The sequence below is a fragment of the Pseudophryne corroboree genome, chromosome 12 (assembly GCF_028390025.1).
Source record: "Pseudophryne corroboree isolate aPseCor3 chromosome 12, aPseCor3.hap2, whole genome shotgun sequence".
NCBI classification, from domain to species: domain Eukaryota; kingdom Metazoa; phylum Chordata; class Amphibia; order Anura; family Myobatrachidae; genus Pseudophryne; species Pseudophryne corroboree.
In genome coordinates, this window is record NC_086455.1 from 88,103,543 (window position 1) to 88,130,377 (window position 26,835).

The window sequence follows — 26,835 nt, forward strand, 5'->3', positions numbered from 1 at the left end:
GAAACACATATACCGACTGGTACACCCAAGGTGTTACCAGCGCGTCCACAGCTATTGCCTGCGGATCTCTTGACCTGGCGCAATACCTGTCCAGTGTTTTGTTGAGGCGAGACGCCATCATGTCCACCATTGGTTTTACCCAACGGTTTAATAGCATGTGGGAAACTTCTGGATGAAGTCCCCACTCTCCCGGGTGAAGGTCGTGTCTGCTGAGGAAGTCTGCTTCCCAGTTGTCCACGCCCGGGATGAATACTGCTGACAGTGCTATCACGTGATACTCCGCCCAGCGAAGGATCCTGGCAGCTTCTGCCATTGCCCTCCTGCTTCTTGTGCCGCCCTGTCTGTTTACATGGGCGACTGCCGTGATGTTGTCCGACTGGATCAACACCGGTCTTCCTTGAAGCAGAGGTTCCGCCTGGCTTAGAGCATTGTAGATTGCTCTTAGTTCCAGAATGCTTATGTGAAGAGACTTTTTCAAGCTCGACCACACTCCCTGGAAATTTCTTCCCTGTGTGACTGCTCCCCAGCCTCTCAGGCTGGCATCCGTGGTCACCAGGATCCGATCCTGCATGCCGAATCTGCGGCCCTCCAATAGATGAGCCTCCTGCAACCACCACAGAAGGGATACCCTTGTCCTCGGCGACAGGGTTATCCACAGGTGCATCTGAAGATGCGACCCTGACCATTTGTCCAACAGATCCCTTTGCATGGAATCTGCCGAAAGGGATTGCTTCGTAAGAAGCTACCATTTTTTCCCAGGACTCTTGTGCATTGATGTACAGACACCTTTCCTGGTTTTAGGAGGTTCCTGACCCGGTCAGATAACTCCTTGGCTTTTTCTTCGGGAAGAAAAACCTTTTTCTGAACTGTGTCCAGAATCATCCCCAGGAACAGCAGACGAGTTGTTGGCATTAATTGGGATTTTGGAATATTCAGAATCCATCCGTGCTGCTTTAGCACCTCTTGAGATAGTGCTAAACCCATCTCTAGCTGTTCTCTGGACTTTGCCCTTATTAGGAGATCGTCCAAGTATGGGATAATTAATACGCCTTTTCTTCGAAGAAGAAATATTATCTCGGCCATTACCTTTGTAAAGACCCGAGGTGCCGTGGACAAACCAAACGGCAGCGTCTGAAACTGATAGTGACAGTTTTGTACAACGAACCTGAGGTACCCCTGGTGTGAGGGGTAATTGGAACGTGGAGATACGCATCCTTGATGTCCAAGGATACCATAAAGTCCCCTTCTTCCAGGTTCGCTATCACTGCTCTGAGTGACTCCATCTTGAACTTGAACTTCTTTATGTACAGGTTCAAGGACTTCAGATTTAGAATAGGCCTTACCGAGCCATCCGGCTTCGGTACCACACAAAGAGTGGAGTAATACCCCTTCCCTTGTTGTAGAAGAGGTACCTTGACTATCACCTGCTGAGAATACAGCTTGTGAATGGCTTCCAAAACCGTCTCCCTTTCTGAGGGGGACGTTGGTAAAGCAGACTTCAGGAAACGGCGAGGTGGCTCTGTCTCTAATTTCAACCTGTACCCCTGAGATATTATCTGCAGGATCCAGGGATTTACCTGCGAGTGAGCCCACTGCGCGCTGTAATTCTTGAGACGACCGCCTACCGCCCCCGAGTCCGCTTGCGAAGCCCCAGCGTCATGCTGAGGCTTTTGTAGAAGCCGGGGAGGGCTTCTGTTCCTGGGAAGGAGCTGCCTGTTGCTGTCTCTTCCCTCGTCCTCTGCCTCGTGGCAGATATGAATAGCCCTTTGCTCTCTTATTTTTAAAGGAACGAAAGGGCTGCGGTTGAAAGGTCGGTGCCTTTTTCTGTTGGGGAGTGACTTGAGGTAGAAAGGTGGATTTCCCGGCCGTAGCCGTGGCCACCAAATCCGATAGACCGACCCCAAATAACTCCTCTACGCATCGCCTGTCCACTGTCGTGTCCATAAAGCTCTTCTGGCCGAAATGGACATAGCACTTACCCGTGATGCCAGTGTGCAGATATCTCTCTGTGCATCACGCATATAAAGAAATGCATCCTTTATTTGTTCTAACGACAGTAAAATATTGTCCCTGTCCAGGGTATCAATATTTTCGATCAGGGACTCTGACCAAACTACCCCAGCACTGCACATCCAGGCAGTCGCAATAGCTGGTCGTAGTATAACACCTGCATGTGTGTATATACCTTTTTGGATATTTTCCATCCTCCTATCTGATGGATCTTTAAGTGCGGCCGTCTCAGGAGAGGGTAACGCCACTTGTTTTGATAAGCGTGTTAGCGCTTTGTCCACCCTAGGAGGTGTTTCCCAGCGCTCCCTAACCTCTGGCGGGAAAGGGTATAAAGCCAATAACTTCTTTGAAATTAGCAGTTTTTTATCGGGGCACCCCACGCTTCATCACACACGTCATTTAATTCTTCTGATTCGGTAAAAACTACTGGTAGTTTTTTCACATCCCACATAATACCCTGTTTAGTGGTACCTGTAGTATCAGCTAAATGTAACATCTCCTTTATTGCCAAAATCATATAACGTGTGGCCCTACTGGAAAATACGGTTGATTCGTCACCTTCACCACCGGAATCAGTGCCTGTGTCTGGGTCTGTGTCGACCGACTGAGGCAAGGGGCGTTTTACAGCCCCTGACGGTGTTTGAGGCGCCTGGACAGGCACTAATTGAGTGTCCGGCCGCCTCATGTCGGCAAACGACTGCTTAAGCGAGTTGACGCTATCCCGTAATTCCACAAATAAAGGCATCCATTCTGGTGTCGACCCCCTAGGAGGTGACATCCTCATATTTGGCAATTGCTCCGCCTCCACACCAATAACGTCCTCATACATGTCGACACACACGTACCGACACACAGCAGACACACAGGGAATGCTCTATACGAAGACAGGACCCACTAGCCCTTTGGGGAGACAGAGGGAGAGTCTGCCAGCACACACCAAAAAGCGCTATATATGACAGGGATAGCCTTATGATTAAGTGCTCCCTTATAGCTGCTTTTATATTAATATATTGCCATTTATTTTGCCCCCCCTCTCTGTTATACCCTGTTTCTGTAGTGCAGTGCAGGGGAGAGACCTGGGAGCCTTCCTGACCAGCGGAGCTGTGACAGAAAATGGCGCCGTGTGCTGAGGAGATAGGCCCCGCCCCTTTTTCGGCGGGCTCGTCTCCCGCTATTTAGTACATTTAGGCAGGGGTAAATATCTCCATATAGCCTCTGGGGCTATATGTGAGGTATTTTTAGCCTTTTTAAAGGTCTTCATTTGCCTCCCAGGGCGCCCCCCCCCCAGCGCCCTGCACCCTCAGTGACTGCCGTGTGAAGTGTGCTGAGAGGAAAATGGCGCACAGCTGCAGTGCTGTGCGCTACCTTAAGAAGACTGCAGGAGTCTTCAGCCGCCGATTCTGGACCTCTTCTTGCTTCAGCATCTGTGAGGGGGCCGGCGGCGTGGCTCCGGTGACCATCCAGGCTGTACCTGTGATCGTCCCTCTGGAGCTTCATGTCCAGTAGCCAAGAAGCCAATCCATCCTGCACGCAGGTGAGTTCACTTCTTCTCCCCTCTGTCCCTCGTTGCAGTGATCCTGTTGCCAGCAGGAATCATGTAAAATAAAAAACCTAAGCTAAACTCTCTAAGCAGCTCTTTATGAGAGCCACCTAGAATTGCACCCTTCTCGGCCGGGCACAAAAATCTAACTGGAGTCTGGAGGAGGGTCATAGGGGGAGGAGCCAGTACACACCACCTGACCTGTAAAAGCTTTACTTTTGTGCCCTGTCTCCTGCGGAGCCGCTATTCCCCATGGTCCTTTCAGGAACCCCAGCATCCACTTAGGACGATAGAGAAAATCTTATTTTCTCTTACGTCCTAGAGGATGCTGGGGACTCCGTAAGGACCATGGGGATTATACCAAAGCTCCCAAACGGGCGGGAGTGCGCGGATGACTCTGCAGCACCGATTGAGCAAACAGGAGGTCCTCCTCAGCCAGGGTATCAAACTTATAGAACTTTGCAAAGGAGTTTGAACCCGACCAAGTAGTAGCTCGGCACAGCTGTAGCGCCGAGACCCCTCTGGCAGCGGCCAAAGAAGAGCCCACCTTCCTAGTGGAATGAGCCTTGACCGATTTAGGTAACGGCAATCCCGCCGTAGAATGCGCCTGCTGAATCGTGTTACAGATCCAGCGAGCAATAGTCTGCTTTGAAGCAGGAGCGCCAACCTTGTTGGCCGCATACAGAACGAACAAAGCTTCAGTCTTCCTGATTCTAGCCGTTCTGGTCACATAAATCTTCAAAGCCCTGACTACATCCAGGGACTCAATCCTCCAAGTCCCGTGTAGCCACAGGCACGACAATAGGTTGGGTCACATGAAAATATGAGACCACTTATGGCAGAAAGTGAGGGCGAGTCCTCAACTCTGCCCTATCCACGTGAAAAACCAAGTATGGGCTTTTATGTGATAAAGCCGCCAATTCGGAAACACGTCTTGCCGAAGCGCCAACAACATGACCACTTTCCACGTGAGGTATTTCAACTCCACAGTTTTGAGTGGTTCAAACCAAGGTGACTTGAGGAAACGTAACACCACGTTAAGATCCCAAGGCGCCACCGGAGGCACAAAGGGAGGCTGAATATGCAGCACCCCCTTCACAAAGGTCTGTACTTCAGGAATAGAGGCCAATTCTCTTTGAAAGAAAATGGATAAAGCCGAAATCTGGACCTTTATGGACCATAATTTTAGGCCCAAAGTCACTCCTGTTTGACGGAAGTGAAGTAGACGGCCCAAATGGAACTCCTCCGTAGGAGCAGCTCTGGCCTCACACCAAGAAACATATTTCCGCCATATACGGTGATAATGTTTTAACGTCACATCTTTCCTAGCCGTGGCTGAAAAACCGAAGACGAGCCCCCACCAGATCTGCCTCCCCTCGGGAAGCCCCAGCGTCATGCGGTGGACTTTGCAGACGCAGGGGAGGACTTCTGCTCTTGGGAACTAGCTGTGTGCAGCTTTTTTCCCCTGCCTTTCCCTCTGGCAACAAAGGATGATCCACGTACCTTCTTGTTTTTCTTGTAACGAAAGGACTGCATTTGATAATGAGGTGCCTTTTTTGTATGCTGCGGGGGAACATAAGGTAAGAAATTTGACTTACCCGCTGTAGCCGTAGAGACAAGATCCGAGAGGCCGTCTCCAAACAACTCCATCCCTTTGTAAGGCAAGGACTCCATATGCCGGTTTGAATCGGCATCTCCAGTCCACTGTCGGGGCCACAAGAGCCGCCTAGCAGAAATAGACATAGCATTTATTCTGGAGCTTAATAAACAAATGTCTCTCTGAGCATCCCTCATATACAAGGCAGCATCTCTGATATGCTCTATGGTCATTTGAATGGCGTTCCTATCTAAGGTGTCAATTTCCGTAGATAAGGAATCTGCCCATGCCACAACCGCACTACAAACCCAGGCCGACGCCATAGCCGGTCGAGCAATAGTACCGGAATGATTGTAAATGTGCTTTAAGGTAATTTCCTGCCTGCGATCAGCAGGTTCCTTGAGGGAAGCCGTATCCCGAGAAGGCAGTGCCACCTTTTTGGACAAACGCGTCAGCGCCTTGTCAACTTTTGGCGTAGATTCCCAGCGTATCCTATCAGTTTACGCACAAGTCACTTAATTCAAATGAGGATGGAAGAGTGACTTCAGGCTTTTTCCCTTTATACATGTGTACCCTCGTGTCAGGGACAGGGGGTTCCTCAGTAATATGCAAAACCTCTTTAGTGGCAATAATCATATACCGTATACCCTTAGCCACCTTCGGCTGTAATTTTGCATCTTCATAGTCGACACTAGAGTCAGTATCTGTGTCGGTATCTGTGTCATCGATCTGGGATATGGTGCGCTTCTGAGACCCCGAAGGACCTGGAGCCCCAGGGACAGGCATGGACTGGCTACCTGACTGATCCCTAGCTTCTGCCTTGTCTAACTTTTTATGCAATAGATTGACATTTGCATTCAAGACATTCAGCATATCCACCCATTCCGGTGTCGGCGTTGCAGACGGCGACCTGACATTCAAGCACTCCCCCTCCACATTAAGCGAGCCTTCCTCGTCAAACATGTCGACACACGCGTACTGACACTTCACACACACAGGGAACCCCTTTCCTGAAGACAGTATCCCTGTCAAGGCCCTTTGGAGAGACAGAGAGAGAGTATGCCAGCACACACCCCAGCGCAATAATAACCCTGGAGAACACAAAATGTTTTTCCCCAGCAGCGCTGTATAATATGTAAACCGCCAATGATGTGCCCCCCTCTCTTTTAAGCACCCTTTCACCGTGTGTAAGCAGGGGAGAGTCCGGGGAGCTTCCTCTCAGCAGTGCTGTGGAGAGAAAATGGCGCTGGTGAGTGCTGAGGGAGAAGCTCCGCCCCCTCGGCGGCGGGGGTACTGTCCCGCTCAAACTTAGTAAAATATGGCGGGGGCTCTTTTATTTTCATGTACAGAGCCCACCTGTACATGTATATAGTCTTTTTGCCATGCAGAGGTTTATATTGCTGCCCAGGGCGCCCCCCCCTGCGCCCTGCACCCTTACAGTGACCGGAGTATGTGAGGTGTATGGGAGCAATGACGCACAGCTGCAGTGCTGTGCGTTACTTCAGTGAAGCTGAAGGCTTCTGCCGCCTGACGACTTCTGTCTTCTGTACTTCTCCTCACAGAGCTAGAACGGCGGAGCGGCTCCGGGGGTGGACGCCCAGTAAGAACCTGCGTTCACCCCCTCTAATGGTGTCCAGTAGCCGAGGAAGCAGAGCCTATCTTTGACAAGAAGGTCTGCTCCTCTCTCCTCAGTCCCTCGATGCAGGGAGCCTGTTTCCAGCAGTGCTCCCTGTGAAAAAGTAGTAAAAGGTAGACAAAATCCAAACAAAAATGCTTCTAGGTAGAGAACTCTGGAGAGCTCTCTGCAGTGTACCCATCTTGCTCTGGGCACAGTGTAAAACTGAGGTCTGGAGGAGGGGCATAGATGGAGGAGCCAGTGCACACCCAGAGTCCAAAGCTTTTTTAAAGTGCCCTATCTCATGCGGAGCCCATCTATTCCCCATGGTACTTACGGAGTCCCAGCATCCTCAAGGACGTTAGAGAAACACACAATGTGTTTACCCAGTAGCGCTGTAATACTATTTGCTACCAATTATGTGCCCCGACCCCTCTTCTCTGAAACCTCCTTTCACTGTGGATAAAGCAGGGGAGAGTCCAGGGAGCTTCCTCTCAGCTGTGCTGTGGAGAAAATGGCGCTGGCGAGTGCTGAGGGGGCTTCTGTCCCGCTTAAATATACTAAAAACTGGCGGGGGCTCTTTATATATACAGTGCCTAGCTGTATATATATATCTCTTTTGCCAGAAATGAGGTTTATATTGCTGCCCAGGGCGCCACCCCTGCGCCCTGCACCCTTACAGTGACTGCCGTGTGTGAGGTCTGGAGGAGGGGCATAGAGGGAGGAGCCAGGGCACACCAGTTCTAAAGTCTTTCTTAAAGTGCCCATGTCTCCTGCGGAGTCAGTCTATCCCATGGTCCTTACGGAGTCCCCAGCATCCTCTAGGACGTAAGAGAAATAGCCAGAGCTACTCCCAAGCCCCCATGCCACCCTTTAACAAAAAGCTGTAGAGAGCGGGGGGAGGGGCAGAGAAGCATTCAGCATTTAATAACTTATTCACCGCTATGCAGTGTGTGGTGGAGTGGCCCCGGCACGCGCCGCACGCAGCGGTGTCCGGCCACGTATACTTATCGCTGCCGTGCTGCTAGAATCTTCAGCCGACGGAGCGGCCCGGACACGCGCCGCACGCAGCGGTGTCCGGCCAACTCCGGAGAGCTAGTGTCTCCATCAGCCCAGGGCCCATCCCGAGCCGCACGCAGCTGCGATGGGACCCCGCCGGCAGCCTCCCGCGGTGCAGACTGGCAGTGGCAGAGCTGCCAATCTGTGGATGTAAGTAAGAAGAAAAAAGAAAAGAAAAAAAAAATTCTTCATAGAAGACCCAAGTGAACCAGCTCCCTTGGGCACAAATTAAAGACTGGCTTGGAGGGGGGACATAGTAGGGGAGGAGCTAGCCACAGTGTTAGAATTTTAAAGTGCCAGCTCCCAATTACTTATTTAGTGTACCTTTAACATGCTCTTGTGGCAAAAGACTGCAGTTACTCCTGAGAACTTTATATTTATTGGATATGACAGCATGTCATTTATCTCACCCATTTGCCAGGTGCTATAAATAGAGAGTGGTTTAGTAAGGTGCTTCTTCATCTTACAGCACTCTCAGATAGTGCAGAAAGTTGGGAGCCCTATTATAAACCCGTTCGGTACAGATATGGAGGAGCATGATTATCGCTCGATAAACAGTAAGCTAAAATATGTAGAATTGATCATTTATTTTACTAGACCGTTAATATTGTAATGCAAGATTATAAAGTAATCTTGCATGTCATTTTCTACAGACATCCGAGAGTCTGTTTCAATGATAAGTTAGCTGTGTAAATAAGACACCAGCTACCACTGTGAGTTAGACAGTTGCCAGTATTACAGCTAAGATTGCTCAGCTGTGGTATATTTTCTCAATTGGGAGCACTTAAAATTTGTATTAATTCTCTAGGTCATACAGATGTGTCCTCACACAACTATCCTCAATACACCACGCAGCGGACTATGGGGTATATGCAATTAGAGGCAAATCGCGGCAATTTGTCGCCCGTTTTTTAATTCGACACAATTCGACCGCCGAATTCCGGCAAGTGGGTGCCGGAATTCAACATATTCAATAAAAAACGGATTCGACAGTCCCGCTGTCGAAAAACGGCCGATTTGACGGATTTTGATCCGATTTAAAAAAAAAACCTGAAAAAACGGTAAAAAAAAAAACTAAAAAAAAAAATTGCGTGGGGTCCCCCCTCCAAAGCATAACCAGCCCAGGGCTCTTCGAGCCGGTCCTGGTTCTAAAAATCCGGGGGGGAAATGACAGGGGATCCCCTGTATTTTTAAAACCAGCACCGGGCTCTGCGCCTGGTGCTGGTGCAAAAAACACGGGGGACAAAAATAGTAGGGGTCCCCCGTATTTTTTACACCAGCATCGGGCTCCACTAGCTGGACAGATAATGCCACAGCCGGAGGTCACTTTTATACAGCGCCCTGCGGCTGTGGCATTAAATATCCAACTAGTCACCCCTGGCCGGGGTACCCTGGGGGAGTGGGGACCCCTTCAATCAAGGGGTCGTCCCCCCCAGCCACCCAAGGGCCAGGGGTGAAGACCGAGGCTGTCCCCCCCATCCAAGGGCTGCGGATGGGGGGCTTATAGCCTTGATAAAATTGAAAGAATATTGCTTTTTTCCAGTAGTACTACTACAAGTCCCAGCAAGCCTCCCCCGCAAGCTGGTACTTAGAGAACCACAAGTACCAGCATACGGGAGAAAAACGGGCCCACTGGTACCTGTAGTTCTACTGGGGAAAAAAAAAATAAGAATTTACTTACCGATAATTCTATTTCTCATAGTCCGTAGTGGATGCTGGGGACTCCGTCAGGACCATGGGATCAGCGGCTCCGCAGGAGACAGGGCACAAAAGCAAGCTTTTAGGATCACATGGTGTGTACTGGCTCCTCCCCCCATGACCCTCCTCCAAGCCTCAGCCAGGTACTGTGCCCGGACGAGCGTACACAATAAGGAAGGATCTTGAATCCCGGGTAAGACTCATACCAGCCACACCAATCACACCGTACAACTTGTGATCTGAACCCAGTTAACAGTATGATAACAATGAAGTAGCCTCTAAAAAAAGATGGCTCACAACAATAATAACCCGATTTTTGTAACAATAACTATGTACAAGTATTGCAGACAATCCGCACTTGGGATGGGCGCCCAGCATCCACTACGGACTATGAGAAATAGAATTATCGGTAAGTAAATTCTTATTTTCTCTAACGTCCTAGTGGATGCTGGGGACTCCGTCAGGACCATGGGGATTATACCAAAGCTCCCAAACGGGCGGGAGAGTGCGGATGACTCTGCAGCACCGAATGAGAGAACTCCAGGTCCTCCTCAGCCAGGGTATCAAATTTGTAGAATTTTACAAACGTGTTTCCCCCTGACCACGTAGCTGCTCGGCAAAGTTGTAAAGCCGAGACCCCTCGGGCAGCCGCCCAAGATGAGCCCACCTTCCTTGTGGAATGGGCATTTACAGATTTTGGCTGTGGCAGGCCTGCCACAGAATGTGCACGTTGAATTGTACTACAAATCCAACGAGCAATAGTCTGCTTAGAAGCAGGAGCACCCAGCTTTTTTGGGTGCATACAATATAAACAGCAAGTCAGACTTTCTGACTCCAGCCGTCCTGGAAATATATATATATATATATTTTCAGGGCCCTGAAAACGTCTAGCAACTTGGAGTCCTCCAAGTCCCTAGTAGCCGCAGGCACCACAATAGGTTGTTTCAGGTGAAACGCTGACACCACCTTAGGAAGAAACTGGGGACGAGTCCGCAGTTCTGCCCTGTCCGAATGGAAAATCAAATATGGGCTTTTGTAAGACAAAGCCGCCAATTCTGACAATCGCCTGGCCGAGGCCAGGGCCAACAGCATGGTCACTTTCCATGTGAGATATTTCAAATCCACAGATTTGAGCGGTTCAAACCAATATGATTTGAGGAATCCCAACACTACGTTGAGATCCCACGGTGCCACTGGAGGCACAAAAGGGGCTGTATATGCAATACTCCCTTGACAAATGTCTGGACTTCAGGAACTGAAGCCAATTCTTTCTGGAAGAAAATCTACAGGGCCGAAACTTGAACCTTAATGGACCCCAATTTGAGGCTCATAGACACTCCTGTTTTCAGGAAGTGCAGAAATCGACCTAGTTGAAATTTCTTCGTGGGGCCTTCCTGGCCTCACCCACGCAACATATTTTCACCACATGTGGTGATAACGTTGTGCGGTCACCTCCTTCCTGGCTTTGACCAGGGTAGGTATGACCTCTTCCGGAATGCCTTTTCCCTTAGGATCCGGCGTTCAACCGCCATGCCGTCAAACGCAGCCGCGGTAAGTCTTGGAACAGACATGGTACTTGCTGAAGCAAGTCCCTTCTTAGCTCCCGAGGCCATTAGTCCTCTGTGAGCATCTCTTGAAGTTTCGGGTACCAAGTCCCTCTTGGCCAATCCGGAGCCACGAGTATAGTTCTTACTCCTCTACGTCTTATAATTCTCAATACCTTTGTTATGAGAAGCAGAGGAGGGAACCCATACACCGACTGTTACACCCACGGTGTTACCAGGACATCCACAGCTATCGCCTGAAGGTCTCGTGACCAGGCGCAATACCTGTCCCGTTTTTTGTTCGGGCGGGACGCCATCATGTCCACCTTTGGTCTTTCCCAACGGTTCACAATCATGCGGAAAACTTCCCTATGAAGTTCCCACTCTCCCGGGTGGAGGTCGTGCCTGCTGAGGAAGTCTGCTTCCCAGTCGTCCACTCCCGGAATGAACACTGCTGACAGTGCTATCACATGATTTTCCGCCTAGCGAAAAATCCTTGCAGTTTTGCCACTGTCCTCCTGCTTCTTGTGCCGCCCTTTCTGTTTACGTGGGCGACTGCCGTGATGTTATCCCGCTGGATCAATACCGGCTGACCTTGAAGCAGAGGTCTTGCTAAGTTTAGAGCATTATAAATTTGCACTTAGCTCCAGTATATTTATGTGGAGAGAATTCTCCAGACTTGATCACACTCCCTGGAAATTTTTTCTCTGTGTGACTGCTCCCCAGCCTCTCAGGCTGGCCTCCGTGGTCACCAGCATCCAATCCTGAATGCCGAATCTGCGGCCCTCTAGAAGATGAGCACTCTGTAATCACCACAGGAGAGACACCCTTGTCCTTGGATATAGGGTTATCCGCTGATGCATCTGAAGATGCGATCCGGACCATTTGTCCAGCAGATCCCACTGAAGAGTTCTTGCGTGAAATCTGCCGAATGGAATCGCTTCGTAATAAGCCACCATTTTTACCAGGACTCTTGTGCAATGATGCACTGACACACTTCCTGGTTTTAGGAGGATCCCGATTAGCTCGGATAACTCCCTGGCTTTCTCCTCTAGGAGAAACACCTTTTTCTGGACTGTGTCCAGAATCATCCCTAGGACCAGCAGACGTGTCGTCGGAACAACTGCGGTTTTGGAATATTTAGAATCCACCCGTGTTGTCGTAGAACTACTTGAGATAGTGCTACTCCGACCTCCAACTGTTCTCTGGACCTTGTTCTTATCAGGAGGTCGTCCATTTTCTTTGAAGACGAATCCTCATTTCGGTCATTACCTTGGTAAGGACCCGGGGTGCCTTGGACAATCCAACGGCATCGTCTGAAACTGATAGTGACAGTTCTGTACCACGAACCTGAGGTACCCTCGGTGAGAAAGGCAAATTTTTGGGACATGGAGGTAAGCATCCCAGATGTCCCCGGACTCCCGGTTCGCTATCACTGCTCTGAGTGACTCCATCTGGATTTGAACCTTTGTAAGTGTTCAAATATTTCAGATTTAGAATAGGTCTCACCTAGCCTTCTGGCTTCAGTACCACCATATAGTGTGGAATAATACCCCTTTCCTTGTTGTAGGAGGGGTAATTTTATTATCACCTGCTGGGAATACAGCTTGTGAATTGTTTTCAATACTGCCTCCCTGTCGGAGGGAGACATTGGTACAGCAGACTACAGGAACCTGCGAGGGGGAAACGTCTCGACATTCCAATCTGTACCCCTTGGATACTACTTGTAGGATCCAGGGGTCCTGTACGGTCCCAGCGTCATGCTGAGAACTTGGTAGAAGCGTTGGAGGGCTTCTGTTCCTGGGAATGGGCTGCCTGCTGCAGTCTTCTTCCCTTTCCTCTATCCCTGGGCAGATATGACTCTTATAGGGACGAAAGGACTGAGGCTGAAAAGACGGTGTCTTTTTCTGCAGAGATGTGACTTAGGGTAAAAAACTGTGGATTTTCCAGCAGTTGCCGTGGCCACCAGGTCCCATGGACCGACCCCAAATAACTCCTCCCCTTTATACGGCAATACATCTTTGTGCCGTTTGGAATCTGCATCACCTGACCACTGTCGTGTCCATAAACATCTTCTTGCAGATATGGACATCGCATTTACTCTTGATGCCAGAGTGCAAATATCCCTCTGCGCATCTCGCATATATAGAAATGCATCCTTTAAATGCTCTATAGTCAATAAAATACTGTCCCTGTCAAGGGTATCAATATTTTTAGTCAGGGAATCCGACCAAGCCACCTCAGCTCTGCACATCCAGGCTGAGGCGATCGCTGGTCGCAGTATAACACCAGCAAGTGTGTGTATACTTTTTAGGATATTTTCCAGCCTCCTATCAGCTGGCTCCTTAAGTACGGCCTATCTGTAGAAGGTACCGCCACTTGTTCTGATAAGCATGTGAGCGCCTTATCCACCCTAAGGGGTGTTTCCCAACGCGCCCTAACTTATGGCGGGAAAGGGTATACCGCCAATAATTTTCTATCGGGGGAAACCCACGCATCATCACACACTTCATTTAATTTATCTGATTCAGGAAAAACTACAGGTAGTTTTTTCACATCCCACATAATACCCTTTTTTGTGGTACTTGTAGTATCAGAAATATGTAACACCTCCTTCATTGCCCTTAACGTGTGGCCCTAAAGGAAAATACGTTTGTTTCTTCACCGTCGACACTGAAATCAGTGTCCGTGTCTGGGTCTGTGTCGACCGACTGAGGTAAATGGGCGTTTTACAGCCCCTGACGGTGTTTGAGACGCCTGGACAGGTACTAATTTGATCGCCGGCCGTCTCATGTCGTCAACCGGCTTGCAGCGTGTTGACATTATCACGTAATTCCATAAATAAGCCATCCATTCCGGTGTCGACTCCCTAGAGAGTGACATCACCATTACAGGCAATTTGCTCCGCCTCCTCACCAACATTTTCCTCATACATGTCGACACACACGTACCGACATACAGCACACACATAGGGAATGCTCTGATAGAGGACAGGACCCACTAGCCCTTTGGGGAGACAGAGGGAGAGTTTGCCAGCACACACCAAAATGCTATAATTATACAGGGACAACCTTTATATAAGTGTTCCTCCCTTATAGCATTTAATATATATTCATATCGCCAAATCAGTGCCCCCCCTCTCTGTTTTAACCCTGTTTCTGTAGTGCAGTGCAGGGGAGAGCATGGGAGCCTTCCCACCTGCATTTCTGTGAGGGAAAATGGCGCTGTGTGCTGAGGAGAATAGGCCCTGCCCCCTTTTCGGCGGGCTTCTTCTCCGGAGTTTGTGATATCTGGCAGGGGTTAAATACATCCATATAGCCTCAAGGGCTATATGTGATGTATTTTTCGCCATACAGGTATTATACATTGCTGCCCAGGGCGCCCCCCCCCCGCGCCCTGCACCCTCCGTGACCGCTGTGTGAAGTGTGCTGACAACAATGGCGCACAGCTGCAGTGCTGTGCGCTACCTGATGAAGACTGAAAGTCTTCTGCCGCCTGGTTCCGGACCTCTTCAATCTTCAGCATCTGCAAGGGGGGTCGGCGGCGCGGCTCCGGGACGAACCCCAGGGCGAGACCTGTGTTCCGACTCCCTCTGGAGCTAATGGTGTCCAGTAGCCTAAGAAGCCAATCCATCCTGCACGCAGGTGAGTTCACTTCTCTCCCCTAAGTCCCTCGATGCAGTGAGCCTGTTGCCAGCAGGACTCACTGAAAATAAAGAACCTAAAAACTTTTTCTAAGCAACTCTTTAAGAGAGCCACCTAGATTGCACCCTGCTCGGACGGGCACAAAAACCTAGCTGAGGCTTGGAGGAGGGTCATGGGGGGAGGAGCCAGTACACACCATGTGATCCTAAAAGCTTGCTTTTGTGCCCTGTCTCCTGCGGAGCCGCTGATCCCATGGTCCTGACGGAGTCCCCAGCATCCACTAGGACGTTAGAGAAATAAGATTTTACTCACCGGTAAATCTATTTCTCGTAGTCCGTAGTGGATGCTGGGGACTCCGTAAGGACCATGGGGAATAGACTGGCTCCGCAGGAGACTGGGCACTCTTAAAAGAAAGATTAGGTACTATATCTGGTGTGCACTGGCTCCTCCCTCTATGCCCCTCCTCCAGACCTCAGTTAAGGAAACTGTGCTCGGACGAGCTGACATTACAAGGAAAGGATTTTGGAATCCAGGGTAAGACTCATACCAGCCACACCAATCACACCGTATAACTAGTGATAAACTTACCCAGTTAACAGTATGAACAACAAAAAAGCATCACTCAACTGATGCCACATAACATAACCCTTTAGTAAGCAATAACTATATACAAGTATTGCAGAAAGTCCGCACTTGGGACAGGCGCCCAGCATCCACTACGGACTACGAGAAATAGATTTACCGGTGAGTAAAATCTTATTTTCTCTGACGTCCTAGTGGATGCTGGGGACTCCGTAAGGACCATGGGGATTATACCAAAGCTCCCAAACGGGCGGGAGAGTGCGGATGACTCTGCAGCACCGAATGGGCAAACACAAGGTCCTCCTCAGCCAGGGTATCAAACTTGTAGAACTTTGCAAATGTGTTTGAACACGACCAAGTAGCAGCTCGGCAAAGCTGTAATGCCGAGACCCCACGGGCAGCCGCCGAAGAAGAGCCCACCTTTCTCGTGGAATGGGCTTTCACTGATTTTGGATGCGGCAACCAAGCCGCAGAATGAGCCTGCTGAATCGTGCCACAGATCCAGCGAGCAATAGTTTGCTTTGAAGCAGGAGCACCCAGCTTGTTGGATGCATACAGGACAAACAGCGAGTCAGTCTTCCTGACTCCAGCCGTTTTGGTCACATAAATCTTCAAAGCCCGGACTACGTCAAGCAACTTGGAATCCTCCAAGTCACCAGTAGCCGCAGGCACCACAATAGGTTGGTTCAAATGAAAGGATGACACAACCTTTGGCAGAAATTGCGGACGAGTCCGCAATTCTGCCCTATCCATATGGAAAACCAGATAGGGGCTTTTACATGACAAAGCCGCCAATTCTGACACACGCCTAGCCGAAGCTAAGGCCAACAGCATGACCACTTTCCACGTGAGATACTTTAGCTCCACGGTCTTAAGTGGCTCACACCAGTGGGATTTCAGGAAATCCAACACCACGTTAAGATCCCAAGGTGCCACTGGTGGCACAAAAGGGGGCTGAATATGCAGCACTCCCTTAACAAACGTCTGAACCTCAGGCAGTGAAGCCAGTTCTTTTTGGAAGAAAATAGATAGGGCCGAAATCTGGACCTTTATGGACCCTAATTTCAGGCCCATAGTCACTCCTGACTGTAAGAAGTGCAGGAATCGACCCAGCTGGAATTCCTCTGTAGGGGCCTTCCTGGCTTCACACCAAGCAACATATTTTCGCCATATACGGTGATAATGCTTTGCTGTCACATCCTTCCTAGCCTTTATCAAAGTAGGAATAACTTCATCCGGAAAGCCTTTTTCCGCTAGGATCCGGCGTTCAACCGCCATGCCGTCAAACGCAGCCGCGGTAAGTCTTGGAACAGATAGGGCCCTTGTAACAGATCCTGTCTGAGAGGCAGAGGCCACGGGTCCTCTGTGAGCATTTCTTGCAATTCCGGGTACCAAGTCCTTATTGGCCAATCCGGAACAATTGGAGTATTGTTCTCACTCCTTGTTTTCTTACAATTCTCAGCACCTTTGGTATGAGAGGAAGAGGAGGAAACACATAGACCGACTGGAACACCCACGGTGTTACTAGTGCGTCCACAGCTATCGCCTGAGGGTCCCTAGACCTGGCGCAATATCTTTTTAGCTTTTTGTTGAGAAGGGACGCCATCATGTCCACCTGTGGCAGTTCCCATCGATTTGCAATCTGCGTGAAGACTTCTTGATGAAATCCCCACTCTCCCGGGTGGAGGTCGTGCCTGCTGAGGAAGTCTGCTTCCCAGTTGTCCACTCCCGGAATGAACACTGCTGACAGTGCTAGTACGTGATTCTCCGCCCAACGAAGAATCCTGGTGGCTTCTGCCATTGCCACCCTGCTTCTTGTGCCACCCTGGCGGTTTACATGGGCCACTGCCGTGATGTTGTCTGACTGAATCAGCACTGGTTGGTTTCGAAGCAGAGGCTCCGCTTGACTCAGGGCGTTGTATACGGCCCTTAGTTCCAGGATATTGATGTGCAGACAAGTCTCCTGACTTGACCACAGCCCCTGGAAGTTTCTGCCTTGAGTGACTGCCCCCCATCCTCGGAGGCTTGCATCCGTGGTCACCAGGACCCAGTCCTGTATGCCGAACCTGCGGCCCTCGAGGAGGTGAGCACTTTGCAGCCACCACAGAAGAGACACCCTGGCCCTGGGGGACAGGGTGATCAGCCGATGCATCTGAAGATGCGATCCGGACCACTTGTCCAACAGATCCCACTGAAAGATCCTCGCATGGAACCTGCCGAAGGGAATGGCTTCGTATGACGCCACCATCTTTCCCAGGACAAGCGTGCAGTGATGCACCGATACCGGTTTTGGTTTTAGGAGGCCTCTGACCAGAGTCACGAGCTCCTGAGCCTTCTCCTCCGGGAGAAACACCCTTTTCTGGTTTGTGTCCAGAATCATGCCCAGGAAGGGCAGACGCGTCGTAGGAATCAGCTGCGACTTTGGAATATTCAGAATCCAGCCGTGCTGTTGCAACACTTCCTGAGAGAGTGCTACGCTGATCAGCAACCACTCCCTGGACCTCGCCTTTATGAGATCGTCCTAGTATGGGATAATCGTAACCCCTTGCTTCCGAAGGAGCACCATCATTTCCGCCATCACCTTGGTAAATATTCTCGGTGCCGTCCACGGCAACGTCTGGAATTGGTAATGACAGTCCTATACCACAAACCTGAGGTACTCCTGATGAGGTGGATAAATGGGGACATGCAAGTACGCATCCTTGATGCCCAGAGACACCATAAAATCCCCCTCTTCCAGGCTTGCAATGACCGCTCTGAGCGATTCCATTTTGAACTTGAATCTTTTCAGATAAATGTTCAGGGATTTTAAATTCAATATGGGTCTGACCGAACCGTCCGGTTTCGGTACCACAAACATTGTGGAATAGTATCCTCTTCCTTGTTGAAGGAGGGGAACCTTTACCACCACCTGCTGGAGATATAACTTGTGAATTGCCGCTAACACTACTTCCCTTTCTATGGGGGAAGCTGGCAGGGCCGATTTGAGGTAACGGTGAGAGGGCATCACTTCGAATTCCAGCTTGTATCCCTGAGACACAATCTGTATAGCCCAGGGATCCACCTGTGAGCGAACCCACTGGTGGCTGAAATTTCAGAGACGCGCCCCCACCGCTCCGGGCTCCTGTGGAGCCCCAGCGTCATGCGGTGGATTTAGTGGAAGCCGGGGAGGACTTCTGTTCCTGGGAACTAGCTGTGTTGTGCAGCTTCTTTCCTCTACCCCTGCCTCTGGCCAGAAAGGACGCACCTCTGACCTTCTTGCTTCTCTGTGATCGAAAGGACTGCATTTGGTAATACGGTGCTTTCTTAGGCTGTGAGGGAATATATGGCAAAAAGTTTGACTTCCCAGCCGTAGCTGTGGAAACTAGGTCCAAGAGACCGTCCCCAAACAATTCCTCACCCTTGTAAGGTAACACCTCCATGTGCTTTTTGGAGTCGGCATCACCTGTCCATTGCAGAGTCCACAGGACCCTTCTGGCAGAAATTGACATTGCATTTATTCTAGAGCCCAGTAGGCAAATGTCCCTCTGGGCATCCCTCATATATAGGACAGCGTCTTTTATATGCCCCAGGGTCAGTAAAATGGTATCCTTGTCTTAGATACCCATTTCCTCAGACAGATTATCTGCAGGATCCTTTAGGGCGGCCGTATCCTGTGACGGCAGGGCCACCTTTTTAGATAAGTGTGTCAGAGCTTTATCTACCCTAGGGGAGGATTCCCAGCGCATCATGTCTGTTGGCGGGAAAGGGTACGCCATAAGTAACCTTTTGGAAATCAGCACTTTCTTATCGGGGGAATCCCATGCTTTTTCACATAATTCATTTAACTCATTTGAAGGGGGAAAAGTCACCTCTTGCTTTTTCTCCCCATACATATATACCCTTTTGTCAGGGACAGGGTTTTCCTCCGGTATGTGCAATACATCCTTCATTGCTATAATCATGTATCGGATGGCTTTAGTTATTTTAGGCTGCAACTTTGCCTCATCGTCATCGACACTGGAGTCAGAATCCGTGTCGACATCTGTGTCAACCAACTGGGATAGTGGGCGCTTTTGAGACCCTGACGGCCTCTGAGCTGCAGAATCAGACACGTGTTGAGACCCTGACTGATTATCCAACCTTTTATGCAAGGAGCTTACATTATCATTTAACACCTTCCACATATCCATCCAATCAGGTGTCGGCGCCGACACCAGAGTCACTTGCACTTGTTCTGCCTCCACGTAACCGTCCTCGTCAAACATGTCGACACAAACGTACAAACGTACCGACACACTGCGCACACACAGGGAATGCTCTAATTGAAGACAGGACCCCACAAGGCCTTTTGGGGAGACAGAGAGAGAGTATGCCAGCACACACCCCAGCGCTATACAACCCAGGGATTACACAGTAACTTAGTGTTTACCCAGTAGCTGCTGTTTATGATAATTTTGCGCCTAAATTTATGTGTGCCCCCTCTCTTTTTACCCTTTTTCTACCTTGATACTGCAGGGGAGAGCCTGGGGAGCTTCCTCTCAGCGGAGCTGTGAAGAGAAAATAAGAATTTACTTACCGATAATTCTATTTCTCGGAGTCCGTAGTGGATGCTGGGGTTCCTGAAAGGACCATGGGGAATAGCGGCTCCGCAGGAGACAGGGCACAAAAAAGTAAAGCTTTACTAGGTCAGGTGGTGTGCACTGGCTCCTCCCCCTATGACCCTCCTCCAGACTCCAGTTAGGTACTGTGCCCGGACGAGCATACACAATAAGGGAGGCATTTTGAATCCCGGGTAAGACTCATACCAGCCACACCAATCACACCGTACAACTTGTGATCTAAACCCAGTTAACAGTATGACAACAGAAAGGGCCTCTTAAAGATGGCTCCTTAACAATAACCCGAATTAGTTAACAATAACTATGTACAAGTATTGCAGATAATCCGCACTTGGGATGGGCGCCCAGCATCCACTACGGACTCCGAGAAATAGAATTATCGGTAAGTAAATTCTTATTTTCTCTATCGTCCTAAGTGGATGCTGGGGTTCCTGAAAGGACCATGGGGATTATACCAAAGCTCCCAAACGGGCGGGAGAGTGCGGATGACTCTGCAGCACCGAATGAGAGAACTCCAGGTCCTCCTTTGCCAGGGTATCAAATTTGTAAAATTTTACAAACGTGTTCTCCCCCGACCACGTAGCTGCTCGGCAGAGTTGTAATGCCGAGACCCCTCGGGCAGCCGCCCAAGATGAGCCCACCTTCCTTGTGGAGTGGGCTTTTACAGTTTTAGGCTGTGGCAGGCCTGCCACAGAATGTGCAAGTTGAATTGTGTTACAAATCCAACGAGCAATCGACTGCTTAGAAGCAGGTGCGCCCAACTTGTTGGGTGCATACAATATAAACAGCGAGTCAGATTTTCTGACTCCAGCCGTCCTTGCAATGTATATTTTTAAGGCTCTGACAACGTCCAACAACTTGGAGTCCTCCAAGTCGCTAGTGGCCGCAGGCACCACAATAGGTTGGTTCAGATGAAATGCTGATACCACTTTAGGGAGAAAATGCGGACGAGTCCGCAGTTCTGCCCTATCCGAATGGAAGATTAGATAAGGACTTTTATAAGATAAAGCCGCCAATTCAGATACTCTCCTGGCAGAGGCCAGGGCTAGTAACATAGTCACTTTCAATGTGAGATATTTCAAATCCACCTTTTTCAATGGTTCAAACCAATGGGATTTGAGGAAATCTAAAACTACATTTAGATCCCACGGTGCCACCGGAGGCACCACAGGAGGCTGTATATGCAGTACTCCCTTGACAAAAGTCTGGACCTCAGGGACAGAGGCCAATTCTTTTTGGAAGAATATTGACAGGGCCGAAATTTGAACCTTAATGGATCCCAATTTGAGACCCATAGATAATCCTGATTGCAGGAAATGTAGGAAACGACCCAGTTGGAATTCCTCCGTCGGAACCCTCCGATCCTCGCACCACGCTACATATTTTCGCCAAATGCGGTGATAATGTTTCACGGTGACTTCCTTCCGTGCCTTAATCAAGGTAGGAATGACTTCTTCTGGAATGCCTTTCCCTTTTAGGATCTGGCGTTCAACCGCCATGCCGTCAAACGCAGCCGCGGTAAGTCTTGAAAAAGACAGGGACCCTGCTGTAGCAGGTCCCTTCTCAGAGGTAGAGGCCACGGTTCGTCCGTGAGCATCTCTTGAAGTTCCGGATACCAAGTCCTTCTCGGCCAATCCGGAACCACTAGTATTGTTCTTACTCTTCTTTGCCGTATGATCTTCAATACCTTTGGTATGAGCGGCAGAGGAGGAAACACATACACTGACTGGTACACCCAAGGAGTTACCAGTGCGTCCACAGCTATTGCCTGTGGATCTCTTGACCTGGCGCAATATTTGTCCAGTTTCTTGTTGAGGCGAGACGCCATCATGTCTACAATTGGTCTTTCCCAACGGTCTATTAACATGTTGAAGACTTCTGGATGTAGACCCCACTCTCCCGGATGAAGATCGTGTCTGCTGAGGAAGTCTGCTTCCCAGTTGTCCACGCCCGGGATGAACACTGCTGACAGTGCTATCACGTGATTCTCCGCCCAGCGAAGAATCTTGGCAGCTTCTGCCATTGCACTCCTGCTTCTTGTGCCGCCCTGCCTGTTTACATGGGCGACCGCCGTGATGTTGTCCGACTGAATCAACACCGGCTTTCCTTGCAGGAGAAGTTCCGCCTGGCTTAGAGCATTGTAGATTGCTCTTAGTTCCAGAATGTTTATGTGAAGAGACTTTTCCAGACTCGTCCATACTCCCTGGAAGTTTCTTCCTTGTGTGACTGCTCCCCAGCCTCTCAGGCTGGCGTCCGTGGTCACCAGGATCCAATCCTGAATGCCGAATCTGCGGCCTTCTAATAGGTGAGCCTTCTGCAACCACCACAGAAGTGACACCCTTGTCTTTGGTGACAGGGTTATTCGCAGGTGCATCTGCAGATGCGACCCTGACCATTTGTCCAACAGATCCCTTTGGAATATTCTTGCATGGAATCTGCCGAATGGAATTGCTTCGTAAGAAGCCACCATTTTTCCCAGGACTCTTGTGCATTGATGTACTGACACTTTTCCTGGTTTTAGGAGGTTCCTGACCAGATCGGATAACTCCTTGGCTTTTTCCTCTGGAAGGAAAACCTTTTTCTGAACCGTGTCCAGAATCATTCCTAGGAACAGCAGACGAGTTGTCGGGATTAAATGGGATTTTGGAATATTCAGAATCCACCCGTGTTGTCTTAGCACCTCTTGAGATAGTGCTAAAGCTGTCTCCAGCTGTTCTCTGGACCTTGCCCTTATTAGGAGATCGTCCAAGTATGGGATAACTAATACGCCTTTTCTTCGAAGAAGAATCATCATCTCGGCCATTACCTTGGTAAAGACCCGAGGCGCCGTGGACAATCCGAACGGCAGCGTCTGAAACTGATAGTGACAGTTTTGAACAATGAACCTGAGGTACCCCTGGTGTGCGGGGTAAATCGGAACGTGTAGATACGCATCCTTGATGTCCAAGGATACCATAAAGTCCCCTTCTTCCAGGTTCGCTATCACTGCTCTGAGTGACTCCATCTTGAACTTGAACTTTTTTATGTAGAGGTTCAAGGACTTCAGATTTAGAATAGGCCTTACCGAGCCATCCGGCTTCGGTACCACAAATAGAGTGGAATAATACCCCTTTCCTTGTTGTAATAGGGGTACTTTGACTATCACCTGCTGAGCGTACAGCTTGTGAATGGCTTCCAACACCCTCTCCCTTTCGGAAGAGACGGTTGGTAAGGCAGACTTCAGGAAACGATGAGGAGGATCCGTCTCTAATTCCAACCTGTACCCCTGAGATATTATCTGCAGGATCCAGGGGTCTACCTGCGAGTGAGCCCACTGCGCGCTGTAATTTTTGAGACGGCCCCCCACTGTCCCCGAGTCCGCTTGAGAGGCCCCAGCGTCATGCTGAGGTTTTTGCAGGAGCCGGGGAGGGCTTCTGTTCCTGGGAAGGAGCTGCCTGTTGGTGTCTCTTCCCTCTTCCTCTGCCTCGTGGCAGGTACGACAAGCCCTTTGCTCTCTTATTTTTGTAGGAGCGAAAAGGCTGCGGTTGAAAGGTCGGTGCCTTTCTCTGTTGGGGAGTGACTTGAGGTAAAAAAGTGGATTTCCCGGCAGTAGCCGTGGCCACCAAGTCTGATAGACCAACTCCAAATAACTCCTCCCCTTTATACGGCAAAACCTCCATGTGACGTTTTGAATCCGCATCGCCTGTCCACTGTCGTGTCCATAAGGCTCTTCTGGCTGAAATGGACATAGCACTCACCCGAGATGCCAGTGTGCAAATATCCCTCTGTGCATCACGCATATAGATAAATGCATCCTTTATTTGTTCTAACGACAGTAAAACATTGTCCCTATCTAGGGTATCAATATTTTCAATCAGGGATTCTGACCAAACTACTCCAGCACTGCACATCCAGGCAGTTGCTATAGCTGGTCGTAGTATAACACCTGCATGTGTGTATATATTCTTTTGAATAACTTCCATCTTTCTATCTGATGGATCCTTAAGTGCGGCCGTCTCAGGAGAGGGTAACGCCACTTGTTTGGATAAGCGTGTGAGCGCCTTGTCCACCTTAGGGGGTGTTTCCCAGCGCGCCCTAACCTCTGGCGGGAAAGGGTATAATGCCAATAACTTTTTTGAAATTATCAACTTTTTATCAGGAGCAACCCACGCTTCATCACACACGTCATTTAATTCTTCTGATTCAGGAAAAACTGTTTGTAGTTTTTTCACACCATACATAATACCCTGTTTTACGGTATCTGTAGTATCAGCTAAATGTAACGTCTCCTTCATTGCCAAAATCATATAACGTGTGGCCCTACTGGAAAATACGTTTGAATTTCTACCGTCGTCACTGGAATCAGTGCCCGTGTCTGGGTCTGTGTCGACCGACTGAGGCAAAGGGCGTTTTACAGCCCCTGACGGTGTTTGAGGCGCCTGGACAGGCATTAATTGATTGTCCGGCCGCCTCATGTCCTCAACTGACTGTTTAAGGGAAGATAAACCATCACGTAATTCCACAAATAAAGGCATCCATTCTGGTGTCGACCCCCTGGGGGGTGACATCTGCATATTTGGCAATTGCTCCGCCTCCACACCAATATCGTCCTCATACATGTCGACACCACGTACCGACACACACCGCAAACTCACAGGGAATGCTCTAATGAAGACAGGACCCACTAGCCCTTTTGGGGAGACAGAGGGAGAGTCTGCCAGCACACACCACAAAGCGCTATATATACAAGGGATATCCTTATATTAAGTGCTCCCTTATAGCTGCTTTAATATATATATATATAGCCATTAATGTGCCCCCCCTCTCTGTTTTACCCTGTTTCTGTAGTGCAGTGCAGGGGAGAGACCTGGGAGCCGTTCTGACCAGCGGAGCTGTGACAGAAAATGGCGCCGTGTGCTGAGGAGATAGGCCCCGCCCCTTTTTCGGCGGGTTCTTCTCCCGCTATTTTTCCAGTCAGGCAGGGGTTAAATATCTCCATATAGCCCCTATGGGCTATATGTGAGGTATTTTTAGCCTTGTATAAGGTTTATATTTGCCTCTCAGAGCGCCCCCCCCCAGCGCTCTGCACCCTCAGTGACTGCCCAGTGAAGTGTGCTGAGAGGAAAATGGCGCACAGCTGCAGTGCTGTGCGCTACCTTATGAAGACTGAGGAGTCTTCAGCCGCCGGTTTCCGGACCTCTTCACGCTTCAGCATCTGCAAGGGGGTCGGCGGCGCGGCTCCGGGACCGGACTCCACGGCTGGGCCTGTGTTCGATCCCTCTGGAGCTAATGGTGTCCAGTAGCCAAGCAGCAAATCCACTCTGCATGCAGGTGAGTTTACTACTTTCCCCCTAAGTCCCACGTTGCAGTGATCCTGTTGCCAGCAGGACTCACTGTAAAGAAAAAAACCTAAACTAAACTTTCTCTAAGCAGCTCTTTAGGAGAGCCACCTAGATTGCACCCTTCTCGTTCGGGCACAAAATCTAACTGGAGTCTGGAGGAGGGTCATAGGGGGAGGAGCCAGTGCACACCACCTGACCTAGTAAAGCTTTACTTTTTTGTGCCCTGTCTCCTGCGGAGCCGCTATTCCCCATGGTCCTTTCAGGAACCCCAGCATCCACTTAGGACGATAGAGAAAATGGCGCTGGTTAGTGCTGAGGAAGAAGGCCCCGCCCCCTCAGCGGCGGGCTTCAGTCCCGGGTCTGTGTAATAAAATGGCGGGGGCTCGTACATATATACAGTGCCCAGCTGTATATATGTGTCTTTTTGCCAAGAGGTATCCTAATTGCTGCCCAGGGCGCGCGCCACCCCCCCCCCCCTGCGCCCTACAGTGACCAGAGTGTGTGGGTAGTGTGGGCGCAATGGCGCACAGCTGCAGTGCTGTGCGCTACCTCATGTGAAGACAGGAGTCTTCTGCCGCCGATTTTGATGTCTTCTTGCTTCTGCCGGCTTCTGACTTCTGGCTCTGCGAGGGGGATGGCGGCGCGGCTTCGGGAACGGACAACAAGGTCAGGTCCTGTGTTCAATCCCTCTGGAGCTAATGGTGTCCAGTAGCCTAAGAAGCGCAACCTAGCCGCAGTTAGTAGGTTTGCTTCTCTCCCCTCAGTCCCACGTAGCAGAGATTCTGTTGCCAGCAGAAGCTCTCTGAAAATAAAAAAACCTAACTAAAATACTTTCTTATTAGCAAGCTCAGGAGAGCTCACTAAAAGCACCCAGCTCTGGCCGGGCACAGATTCTAACTGAGGTCTGGAGGAGGGGCATAGAGGGAGGAGCCAGTGCACACCTGATATAGTACCTAATCTTTCTTTTAAGAGTGCCCAGTCTCCTACGGAGCCCGTCTATTCCCCATGGTCCTTACGGAGTACCCAGCATCCACTAGGACGTTAGAGAAATACCCAAATAAAAACAGGACACGCACACCGTGATAGTAAAACTTTATTTCACACATGTCGACACATACATACTTTCCTATGTTCACACGCCGACCTCTGTCCACTTGTCCAAGTAGAATCCACGTGTACCTGTGAATAAAATTATACTCACCTGATCCAGTGTCCAGATTATAATCCACGTACTTGGCAAAAAAAAAAAAACGAACACCCGGACCAAACGGACTGAAAGGGGTCCCATATTTACACATAGGACCCCTTTCCACGAATGCCGGGACCCCACGTGACTGCTGTCACAGAAAGGTCCCTTCAGCCAATCAGGAAGCGCTACTTCGTGGCACTCACCTGATTGGCTGTATGCGCGTCTGCTGGCAGACAGCGCATCGCACAGCTCCCTCCATTAGTTTCAATGGTGGGAACTTTGCCGTCTGCGGTGGGGTTACCCGCGGTCAGCCGCTGACCGCGGGTGACCTCACCGCTGACCGCAAAGTTCCCACCATTGAATATAATGGAGGGAGCTGTGCGATGCGCTGTCTGACAGCTCTTTGGTCCAGGTGTTCTGTTTTCTTTTTTTGCC

General features: G+C 49.9%; 1 protein-coding gene across 2 annotated transcripts in view; it reads right to left on the minus strand.

Moving 5' to 3' along the window:
• PPM1A (protein phosphatase, Mg2+/Mn2+ dependent 1A) overlaps positions 1-26,835 on the minus strand; it is a 280,963-nt gene that overhangs the window by 124,805 nt on the left and 129,323 nt on the right. The window lies entirely within an intron of this gene.